The sequence below is a fragment of the Hibiscus syriacus genome, unplaced genomic scaffold (genome assembly GCF_006381635.1).
Source record: "Hibiscus syriacus cultivar Baekdansim isolate YM2019G1 unplaced genomic scaffold, ASM638163v2 tig00111366_pilon, whole genome shotgun sequence".
NCBI lineage: Eukaryota > Viridiplantae > Streptophyta > Magnoliopsida > Malvales > Malvaceae > Hibiscus > Hibiscus syriacus.
Window position 1 is genome coordinate 2072600 of NW_024063071.1, and position 10437 is coordinate 2083036.

The window sequence follows — 10437 nt, forward strand, 5'->3', positions numbered from 1 at the left end:
TAGCTCAACTTTATTGTATACACATATATTATATATATTTTGTTGGGTATGCGGATTTAATTTCTTAAACTTGTAAAGAAGAACCTGTCATAGACTAAGTGTTGTGGAAAGTCAGAAAATCTCATCGTTAGAGCTCAATTTCCAAGCAACTGACCTAAATTAGATTCACCTACTCGACTATTCCCTCCGTAAAGATCATAATCATCATTGAACTTTCATCAACAAAAGTATGGTCTAGACAGTTTTGTGATGTCATACACAAAAGATGCCCCATGTTGTCCGCTCCTATGCATACCTAAATACCAAGCCTATTGCTCATTTCCTTATAAGAGGAGAAGGCTATATCGGTCCATGCAAAAAGGTACGGTGTTTGATTGTATCTTCTGGGGATAAGGTCAAGGTCCTTGTTTTATCAGGTTTTAACCTTGTCATTTTGTCAAAGATTTATAACTCTAATCCTTAAAGAGCTTTTAATTCAGTTGATATTCAAAGAATTTCAAGTCATAAATTTGATTCAATGCTCACCATCCTTAAAGTAACATGAATTCATTTAAATATCATTGCAAAACTGATGAGAAAGTTTAAAAAAACATGTTCAAACAAGATATTACAAATGACAAAAGGTTTCATGATGGACAGAATGGTTTCTGCATAATTAGGATGCCCCCATTATTCTTCTGATACAGTGGCGTTTAACTCGATCGGGTGTTATACGTTGCACTCTGATGCCCCACTCTAGTTCGTCATCCATTGTTCCACCATTTCTTGTGTCAACATCCCATTTTCAACCAGCTTCTCTATCTCTTTAAACAACTTCCTACAATTCCCTGTAGCATGCCCCAATGCCCCTAAGTGGAAATCACAAACATTATCTAGATCGTAGTTGGCATAAGGGTTTGGTGGTAATTTTATTGGCTTCGGTTTGAGGTGTTGACATTTAATCAAATGTGGGTACAAATCTAATATAGAAATTTGGAACACCTTCAAAGTATCTTTCGATCGTGGGACCTTCTTTGGACGACTCGAGTAACCAGCTGCTCCTTTTCTTTTACAACTATATGAGCTATGGACGTGACATTCATTTACCTCATCAGCTCTTCCCTCTTGACTTCTTGGGCTTTTTGAAATGACTTTCAAGTTTCCTTTGCTGATTGCAACTTCAATTGATTCTCCAGCCACCATAAGATCCTTGAAGCCATTCATCGAATTTCCCAGCATTAACTCAAAGTAAGGAGCTGGGAGAGAATCATGAAACATACATGATATTTCTTCTTCTAGCAAAGGAGGCTGAACTTGTGCCATCACTCCTCTCCATCTTAGGGCATATTCTTTAAAGCTCTCAGTAGTTCTCATCCTTATCCTCTGAAGGTTATGATGTTTTGGGGCTAAGCCTTTGACTTATCGATATTTCCCCAGAAAAGCATCAGCTAGTTTGACCCATGTCTTGATATGCTCTCTGTTCAAATGATTATACCAAACTACAGCTGGGCCAGTAAGACTATCATGAAAGAAATGAATAAGGAGATTATCATCATCTAAGTACCCTTCCATCTTTCTGTAAAACATTTTCAGATGAATTAGGGGGCAACTGGTGCCATCATATTTCTCAAAATAAGGCACCCTAAATTCATGTGGGATGACCAAATCAAGGACCAAACTGAGTTCTCTGGCTTCTAACTCCTTGTGAGTGGCATTAACAACCTTCATATTTTTAACGGCTTCATTCAACCACTTGAATTCGTTTTCAAATTGCTCATAATTGATAAGGCTCATCTCTGGGTTTGGGTTAGATGCTCCGGGGCAGATTATCACTTTTGACACATTAGTATGATGAGATTGATTTCTTTTATCCTCCATTTTATCTTTACCAGCAGCATGTGGTACCGGTACTTGGATCATTTGATTCGATGGGCCTTGCAGAGAACTCGATGCTTGATTCCTCGTACATTGTTGTAACCCGACCAACTGATCTTGTGATTTCTCATTAGATTGCTCCATTGCTTTCATTTATTTGTTCATGAATGAGGAAGTGGTATGAATGAATGATCTTGTTATTACTGTCACATAAACTCCCATAAGTTATTTCCATGTTTTCATAATTAATCCATAAAAATGCTTAAATAAATACGTGCGATGAAAATGCAAATGCTAAATGCAAATACAAAATGTGTCATTCAGAGTGACCATCTTAAAACAAGTTTCATTGAACACAGGTTTCGGTACATCAAACAAACTTTTATAGATAACGGACAGCTTCCACTCCTAGTTTTTCTATCTCCTTCAAAAGCTATTTTAACTTCCACTCATGCTCAGGGGTTGAGTTGTCAATCCGCTTTAATTCTCTTGCAAATCCAGCTAAATCAACCAATTTGTGAGCCACACTGCTTGCTTGGGTCATAGCTTCTTTCATGACGTTGTCCATTTTCTCTATCTTGAGTGTCGATTCTTGGAGTTGTAGACATTGCTGTTTATTTTTCCTTGTAAGAAAGTCATTATGGTTATGAAACTCTTGCATAAGATCACTACAATCATCCACCATCTTCATCAACTTCTTGTTCTTGGCTCTAGTGGCTTCTAGCTCAGCTTCATTCTCACGCATGTGGCGTTAATAAAAAATTTCCATAGCGGTAATAGACTTGTTCAACGTCTGATTTTCAACTTGATATTTACCCAAATCATTGATAGTTGTATCGCGCCTTCTTTCTGTAATTTGTAAATCATGAGAAAACTTCTCGACTCGAACTTCGTGCACCTTGCAATTCTTTCTCTTCTGTTCAGGATCATTCTTCAATTTAGGGACCCCTGCTATCCACTCCTCTGCGACATTCCCTATGCCGGCAAATTTAAAGGCTTGGCTGATTCTTTGAAAAACGTCCCGCATGGCTTCTATCTCCCTGCTCAATTTATTATTTTCTTTTCTTAGATGATGACTCTGAGCTTCGTACTTTGGCAAGCAATCTTCTTCTTGGATGTCCTCCCTGATACCCTTACCTTTGAATACTTTCGACTCCACCTTAATTGGATAATCAGTCACCAAACCCAATCGACCTTTCATTTTGAACTCCAAAACTACATGATCAAAAAGATATTGGACTCGATGTTTGAAGGTGGTGTAATTCTCAATGGAATGTTCTTGAACCCCGACATGATATTCACAACGAATATTGACGTCATACCAATTTGGATACGGAGGTTGCAAAGGCTTCATATAATGTAGGGCCACTTCTCGGGCTTCTAACACTGCATCATACAACTCCTTATATGATAATTGGATAGGATCAAAATGAGAGCCACCTCTCGACTTAGGTTGGACTGGAATTTCCCGCTTTAATGCCCCTGATGTGAGGAGTAGACTATCAAACACCAACGAGTTCTGATTGCATGGCTTTTCTTCATCCTTCTGAACTCCTATGGTTTCCACTATTTCTTTGGCGTTTCCAAACATCTTGTTGATACGAACAATGATTGTGTGTGGCTTCTTATACTGGTTAGGATCAGCAGGCTCTAAAGTAGTCTCTTGTATATTTGATACCTCAAGGTTGCTTTCGTCGAGCTCTTTCTTTTCTGTCGTAGAAGTCTCTCTTCATTTGGACAAAACATCTATCCTATCCATCATCCTATACATCTTCTCTTTTATCTCTCTTATATCCTTTTGCTCTTCCTCAGCCATGCGATCTTCGGGTGCAAATCTTTCCACTATTTTCGAAGCTTTCTTAGGATGTCATTTCTCATCCGTGTTATAGTCTGCTTGATCACAAAACCCCTTGTCCATCATAAAAACATTCTACTATGCTGACCACTCACAAATCGACACCTTTTGATTATTTCATGATCATGCAATATAGACAATGTAAAAACAAGTCAGTACAAATAAGGTAAAAAAAAATGACAAAAAGCAACAATAGCAAAATAAATTAATAAACAAATGCAAAAATAAGAATGCAAATGCAGATGCAAATGCACGAGGTGTTAATTACGAAAGTGACCACTTATAGAACAACCGTCATTTAGATGACAAGAATTCAATAAGCACACTATGTAGTCAACATATAAATGTGATTCTTCATCTCTCAATTTCCTTGAGCCGTACACTTCGTGGAATCTCCAACGCGAATTGGTTTTCATGTCTTTATGAAGGGTCTTCTCGTCCTTGGTATGACTGTTTCCATATCTTGAGTCAACATATTGGCCTCTGCACCTTTAAAGGAATTCCCCAATCAGCTTCAGGGTTCTTCATTCATCGAATGTCCTTCTTCATAAATCGTTTGAACATCTTAAGTTCTCCCGATTTTGACTACATGGATGAGAATTTCTTGCCTCAATATGGCCAGCCTTGTTATTAGTCAATCACTTGCGAATTAACACCCCTCGAAGACATGAGGATGCAAATGCAATAAAATCACAATAAAATAGACACATAACAAAAATAGGTTAGTACACATAAGATAAGCTCCGTAAACATCAAATGAAACCTACCCTCACATGCTAGCTACCCAATCATGCTTTAGTAGATCCTACTCAACATGATATCTACCTTCATGCTTCATTATTCACAAAAAATCCTAACTGCATGATATCTAATTTACATGCTTCATACAAAAATATAAAACCTAACCGCATGCTTTTCTAGTTCTCATACTTCTTGCAAAAATAAATACATTCGAGGAAAATGTTATAATGAGTTTCCCCTTTGTGTCTGCGGACAGAGATTCAGCATAAGACTGACAGAGGTTTTGGTATCACTAAAAGGGTCCTCGAATTGTCTTTTGTTGGTGCCCCCTTGGGCTTGCCAGACCCTCGATCCTCACCTATTATAGGCTTAAAACGGATCAAGTTCAATTCGAGAGGATACATTTCCCTATGTCCATGCGAGTAAACTCAATGTGTTGAAAACATTTTGATGTTTCGATATAACAAATTAAATTAAAAGAATTTTAATTTTGAAAATGATTTTTCTAAGCATATCAAATATATTAAATCGAATATCAAAATATTACTCAAAGTATTTCAAAGTTCATTTTAAATCCTTACTCAAGTGTAAAATTAAGTTTTAATCTTAAAATAATTTCAAAACGATTTTACAAAATATTTTAAACCATTTCAAAGCCAAAAATTACAGATTGCTCAAAGGGAACCGATTCCCCCCAAGGGGGTACTGATTCCCCCCTGAATGGTTTGGCTCAGAGAATTCCAGTATTCTCGGAGGGAACCAATTCCCCCCAAGGGGTACCAATTCCCCCCACTGTTCAACGGTCGAAATATTTGAATTTTACACTTAGGGAACCGATTCCCCATGAGGGGTACCGATTCCCCCACGCTCCAAACAGAAATATTAATTATTTTCACACTTAAACGGCTCCAATAACTTCATTAATGATCCCCAACGTTCAGAAGTGATTCAAGGTGTATTTAATCAAGCTTAGAAGCCATTGATCAACAACAAGAAACATCAAGCAATAAGAATCAAGGGAGAATCAAAGAGAAAGCATCAAACCTCAAGTTTGAGCATTTCAAGCCAATTTTTCATTCAATATTCATTTTGCTTTTAAGAACACTTATTGTGCTCAATTGTATTATTCTTGAGTGTTCTTTTCTTTATTCTAGAATTGTGCAAACAATCTACCTTGTGAGGATTTCCTTGTAAGTTTGCAAATTTGTATTGTTCTCTTTGGGAGAGAGTGTTCTCAAGAATTTGGGATATAATTCTTGAGAGTTTGTAAGGCTACTCTTTGTCCTCAAAAGAAAGACAATTTAGTGAATTTGTGGAAAATCCTTAGTGTGGATAGCTAAGGTAGTGGACGTAGATTTTGGTTGAGAAAGTCGAACCACTCTAAATCGCTGTGCAATTACTTTTAATTTTCTGCAAAAGCTTCCACCAAAATTTTAATTGCCAATTCACCCCCCCTCTTGGCCATATTCGTCGATCGATTAACTCAACAATTGGTATCAGAGCCTAACTCATTTGAAGGTTCAATCACCTCTTGAGTCGATTCGGGAAGAGTTACATCGATAATCAAAGTCATCAATGGTCTCTACTTCAAACTTCAACTCCGGTCTCGATTCGATGCCCGTCAACAAGCCTCTTTTCTTCAATGGGGCTAACTATGCCTATTGGAAAAATAGGATGATGTACTTCATTCAAGCAAGTGATATGGGAATATGGAATGTCGTAGAAGAATGATATATCAAGCCTCTCACTCATCCAAGATTGTGGAGTGAAGGAGAGACAAAAATGTTCCAGCTCAACTCCAAAGCCATCCATATCATATTTTGTTCTCTTGGACCAGATGAATCGGAAGAGTTTCATCTTGTACAACCACCAAAGAAATATGGGACAAATTTCAAGTCACTCATGAAGGTACCGATGAGGTAAAGAAATCTAAAATTAGTATTCTAATGCATAGCTATGAAAATTCCAGGATGAAACCAAATGAAGATATCAAAGCTATGACGGATAGATTCTCAACGATTTTCAATGGTCTCAAATCATATGGAGATATCATTTCAAATGAAAAGCTTGTGAGGAAGTTAGTTTACTCCCTTCCAAAATCATGGCAATCAAAGAAGACGACAATCATCTAGTCTAAGGACCTAACGTCCTTAACTCTTGAAGAACTAATCGGTTCCCTCCTCACTCATGAAATGATGCTTGAAGATGAGGTGGACCTCGATAAGATTGACGAGACACCAAAGGAGAAGGAGAAGAAGAAAAACATTGGAGTTGCTCTCAAATCTACAAAAGATGAGAGTGATTCTAATGAAGATGACGATGATGAGGAAATGACATTGTTTGCCAAACGGTTCAGAAAAATGATGAGACCTTACCAATGAAGAAAATTCAAACGAAGTGAAGGCCTCAAAAATGAACCAAAAGAGAAGGACACGATCATATGCTATGAATGCAAAAAATCGGGACATGTCAAATATGATTGCCAACAATTGAAGAGAAATGGTCAATCAAAGAATAAGCACAAGGCTCATGTGGCTACATAGAGCGATGAAGAAGGTTCCGATAAAGGGGAACAAGAAGTAGCAAACTTGTGCTTGATGTCATTTGGGGAAGATTCTAAGGTAATCTCTAACTCATCTGATTTTGATGATTTATCCTATTATGAGTTATTAGAGGAATATAATGGGTTGGCTTTGGATTATGAGAAATTGTTTTTAAAATATAAAAATGATGTTTCAAAATTGAAAAATGAAAATAAACTCATATCCAAAACCAACAATGATCTTGAAAGTAAAATCAAAGATTTGCAAATCAAACTAGAAGAGTTTGAAAAGAAAATTTTGGATTTGCAAAATTTACTTTCAAAGGTCAATGATGATCATCAAAAGAAAATTGATGATCTTAAAGTTTCTTTTGATAAAGTTGGAACAAAATGTTTTGAAAATGGAGAAAATTCAAAATGCAACTTTGTTAGAAAAAGTTTTAAAAACTACAATCATAGAGGTTCCCGAAAAACCTCTAATGGAAAAATCATTAAAAGTATATGGGTTCCCAAAGAACTCATTACTACTAAAAATAAGGATATCCTACATCAATGGCTAAGGGGACTAGGATTTTGGAAACTAATGAATATGGACCCAAAAGAATTTGGGTACCAAAAATTAGAAATTAATCTATGTTTGTAGGAAAATGAGCATTACTACAAGGCACGAGAAACAAATTCAAATTCATGGTACCTTGACAGTGGATGCTCGAGACACATGACCGGAGACAAAAGCTGGTTCATAGAGCTTAACGCCAAAAATGGAGGAGAAGTGACTTTTGGTGATAATTCAAAAGGTCATATTGAAGGTATAGGTATAATAGATAATACCTCTTCCATACAAATTAAAAATGTGTTATATGTGAATGGATTAAAGCATAATCTCTTGAGTATTAGTCAATTATGTGATAAGGGATTCAATGTCATATTTGAAACTAATGGTTGTAAAGTCATTGACATTGCATCTAATAGGATTATACTTGTTGGTCATAGAATAGGAAACATATACATGGTGCATTTAGACTCTATAGAAATCACTAATTTATGCCTAGTTACAAAGGATGAGCATGATAGTTAGTTATAGCATAGGAGACTAGGACATGCTAGCATGAGTGTTTTGCAACGGTTAGTTCAAGGAGAATTGGTTCGAGGGCTGCCTAAACTAAAATTTGATAATGATAAAATATGTGATGCTTGTACTAAAGGAAAACAAAAGCGAGTTTCTTTTAAATCCATTAATGATGTGTCAACTAGTAGAGTATTACAATTGATCCATATAGATCTTTTTGGGCCAACTAGGACTACTAGCTTGGGTGGAAAACAATATGCATTTGTCTTGGTATATGACTATTCTAGATATACTTGGGTTCTATTCTTAAGTACTAAAGATGAAGCATTAGAAAATTTCATCACATTTTCAAAAGTAATCCAAAACGAAAAAGGTTACTCTATCACTAATGTTAGAAGTGATCATGGCACTGAGTTTGAAAATATTGGATTTAATGAGTTTTTTAATTCTAATGGTATTAGCCATAATTTTTCAGCACCTAGAACCCCTCAACAAAATGGAGTTGTTGAGAGGAAAAATCGAACTTTAGAAGAAATGGCTAGAACCATGCTTTGTGAAAATAATTTGCCAAAATATTTTTAGGCGGAAGCCACAAATACCGCTTATTATGTTGTAAATCGAGTAATGATTAGGCCAATTTTAAAGAAAACTCCATATGAAATTTTCAAAAATAAAAAGCCTAACATTAGCTATTTTCATCCTTTTTGATGTAAATGTTTTGTTTTAAACAACGGTAAAGAAAACCTTGGCAAATTTGATGCTAAAAATGATGAAGGAATTTTTCTGGGTTATTCCTTAAATTCTAAAGCTTATCGAGTATTTAATAAAAGAAATTTAGTTGTAGAAGAGTCTATACATGTTGTTTTCGATGATAATCTCCTTCCGAGGAAGGATTCTTGTGTGAATGATGATGTAGGCATTATAAATGACATTAGACATGACGTTGGAGAACCATCATCAAAGGAAGAAACGAAAGATGAGGAAACTCATGATCCTCTCGAGAATCCAACCATTGCAGAAAGAGAAGTATCTTATCCAAGAGAGTATAACTATGTCAAGGATGGTGAGATTATAGGTGATCCATCCAAAGGGGTAACAATTCGATCTTCTCTTAGAAATATTTGTAATTATGTTGCATTTATTTCATGTATAGAGCCTAAGAATATTAAAGAAGCATTAAATGATGAACATTGGATTATGGCTATGCAAGAAGAATTAAATCAATTTGAGAGAAGTAAAGTATGAACATTAGTTGAAAGGCCTAATAATAAATCTACTGTAGGTACTAGATGGGTATTTAGGAATAAGCTTGATGAGAGTGGTAATATAGTGAGAAACAAGGCTAGACTTGTTGCTCAAGGGTATACTCAAGAAGAATGCATAGACTATGATGAAACATATGCTCCTGTAGCTAGGATGTAAGCAATTAGAATGTTATTAGCATTTGCATGTTTTCATGAATTTAAACTATATCAAATGGATGTTAAAAGTGCATTTTTAAATGGTTTTATAAAAGAAGAAGTGTCTGTGGAACAACCTCCAGGTTTTGAAGATTCAAAATTTTCGGATCATGTTCTTAAATTGACAAAAGCACTTTATGGTTTAAAACAAGTTCCTAGAGCTTGGTATGAAAGATTGTCAAATTTTTTAATTGAAAAGGGTTTTTCAAAAGGGAAGGTTGACACTACATTTTTTTAAAGCATAAAGGTAAAGATTTATTAGTAGTTCAAATCTATGTTGATGATATAATATTTGGTTCTACTAATGATGTTCTTTGCCAAGAATTTTTTAAGCTAATGCAAAGCAAATTCGAAATGAGCATGATGGGGGAGCTCTCATTTTTCTTAGGACTCCAAATCAAGCAAACAAAAGATGACATCTTCATCAATCAAGCTAAGTACGTCAAAGATATGCTCAAGAAGTTTGGACTGGAAAATGGAAAACCTCATGACACTCCAATGAGCTCTTCAACAAAGCTTGACTTAGATGAAGGAGGTAAATGTGTAGATGATAAATTATATAGGTCAATGATTGGATCTCTACTTTATCTAACTGCAAGTAGACCGGACATTATGTTTAGAGTTTGCTTATGGGCTAGATTTCAATCATGCCCTAAGGAATCATATTTACTAGCTGTTAAGAGAATCTTTATATACCTTAAGGACACTCCTAATTTAGGACTTTGGTATCCTAGAGACTCTAGCTTTATCTTGCATGCCTTTTCTGATGCGGATTATGGAGGATGCAAATTAGATAGGAAAAGCACCTCCGGTACTTGCCAATTCCTTGGAAATATGCTGATTTCTTGGTTTTCAAAGAAACAAAATTGTGTTGCATTATCTACCACTGAAGCCAAATACATTTCAGCTGGTAGTT